This window comes from Egretta garzetta, unplaced genomic scaffold (genome assembly GCF_000687185.1).
Source record: "Egretta garzetta isolate BGI_Z169 unplaced genomic scaffold, ASM68718v1 scaffold404, whole genome shotgun sequence".
Classification (NCBI taxonomy): Eukaryota; Metazoa; Chordata; class Aves; order Pelecaniformes; family Ardeidae; genus Egretta; species Egretta garzetta.
In genome coordinates, this window is record NW_009259323.1 from 246,133 (window position 1) to 248,327 (window position 2,195).

A 2,195-nucleotide genomic window follows, 5' to 3' on the forward strand; every position below is an offset into this window, starting at 1 on the left:
AATTACACACAAAAGGCAAGATCTACAGCAGCAGTGAAGCATGCAGGCCTGGCCAGACGGGATACAATAGTCTCCAAACATCTGGTTTAAACACACTTCACCTTATGGAAGTTATCAATCCAGGAGAGCTATCCCAGTCCATTATCATCTGAAAGAAACATTTTGTAACAAGTTCTGTAATTTTTGCTAATTAGTTCTTAAAGAGCACCAGTTATATATTTGAAGATGCAGATAATGGTGCTTTCCTTGAGATAGGGGCTTAAGAATCAGTACCTATTGCCTTAAGAGTAGGAATTGGGAGCTTACATCCAACTTGAAAATTCCACTTTTCCACATCACATGAGACAATTAATAAAACAAACAAATAGCAAAGTCATCAGCAAGTTTACGTAAAGACTTGTCACCACTTTCAGAATTTCTGTATCAGCATTTATTAAACTTCCCCACACAGAACTTGAGGCAGGGGGAGGAAGCTACAAACCCCACATTTTTAATGAGGGCAAATATATCTACACCACTTTGCTAAAAACTGGCTATAGCAGATGCTGCCAAAAAGGATTCCCAAGTGGTTTTGCTGATCATCGGAACAATGAATGCACAAGGAAATGCCTCAAACTGCAGAGGGCAATATGTACTTGTTTTCAGTTGCCCTTCCTCCCCATGAGACAGTTTTCATTTTTTTTTTTTTTGGTGGGTCCCAACTCTACACTATTAAACATGCACAGGTCTCAAAACTACAATCTACAAGCCTGCTTCCAAGAAGTGTCCAACGTAAGTGTGAAATTAGCTCTTAAGACATCTCAAAGCTTATTTAGAGAAAATACTCTCCGTATTGTTAGCACGGATTCAACAGCAGACCAAGTTACAGATTCAGTATCTGTATTGCAAACTAAGCCCTCTGAGATCACCTCCTTATTTGACTCAAGCTGACAGGATTCTACTGACTTGAGTCAATGATCCATCCTTGTAGGTTACGGAAGAGCAAGAGAAAAATTAAAAGCATCTTTCATTTTAATTTCTAGTGAGTGACTTCCTATTATTGAGTGCTGCTTAGATACAGGTGGGGGAAACCTGCAAAGCCAGGACATATGGCACTATCGGTATCAACTAGATGTAGGATGTGCAGTTGGGCCAGACTTAGTGGCTCACTTCCACCAAAAGGCCTGTTTCCCCCCTCCTGCCTGTGGCTTCTAGTCACACAAATCTTATACCTTCACCCTCTCCTGTCCCCATCCTGCCAGGTTCCAGCTGTTTTAATTTCTAGAAACAGCAAAAACTATTCAATTTTTCAGCTGTTTTCAATTACTTCAAGTTAAAGCAACTCATAGAAGAGCCTGATGATCACTAGTGCCACAGTTGGAGCAAAACCTCATTTCAGCACGAGTGCTTGTTCATTTAGCTTACCGCACCTTGCGGAACTGTATGCCAAGACGTGCTACCTAAAAACCTAACTTCAGAAGAGCTTTGATACAGGATGTGTGGGTGAGAACAGATCCAGTCTTCCCTTTGTTGTAGGCATCCAGTGACCACCAACACACAGATTAAAACAAGCCCTTAGTCAATTATTAAAGCTTCAAATGGATGGATCCCACAATCCATATCTCATCGCTCTTTGAACAAGCTACACGAAACCTCATCCTGCAAGGTCAAATAATGGAGAGGTTTGGTCCAGACTACATAAAAAACAGAACCGGTACAAGCCATAACCTGATTAGCACACAGCCAGAAAGAGATATTTACAATTTCAAACGAGGGAGCGTATTTGGCTAACATCGACACTATGGTGAGACAGTTCACTCTGAGGTAAGAGCAGTAGGAATCTATGTTATAAATGCTGTTAAAGCTTCACTACACAGAGCCACACACTGGCTAAATACAAGCAGCATCAAAGCAACACCATTAAAACCAAACGACAGGGCACACTAAAAGTTGCCGTACAGGCAGCAACCGCTAGCCTGTTGCTGAAGGAGCCCGCTCTCCTCTTTTTCCTCAGAAAATCTGTGACTTTTGTCGTATTTCAGGCATTAGCTCGGTCGGTCCCGATTTCATCCCCACACGTCTTTTCTAAAAGCCAGCTGCTGCCCGCCCGAGGAGGGCAGATATGATCTCATCAAGATAATGGCTACTGCCATCCGCACCGGCCTCCCAAAGCACACCCAGAACTGCCCCACTCCTCCGCAGCCGCTCGCCTCTCC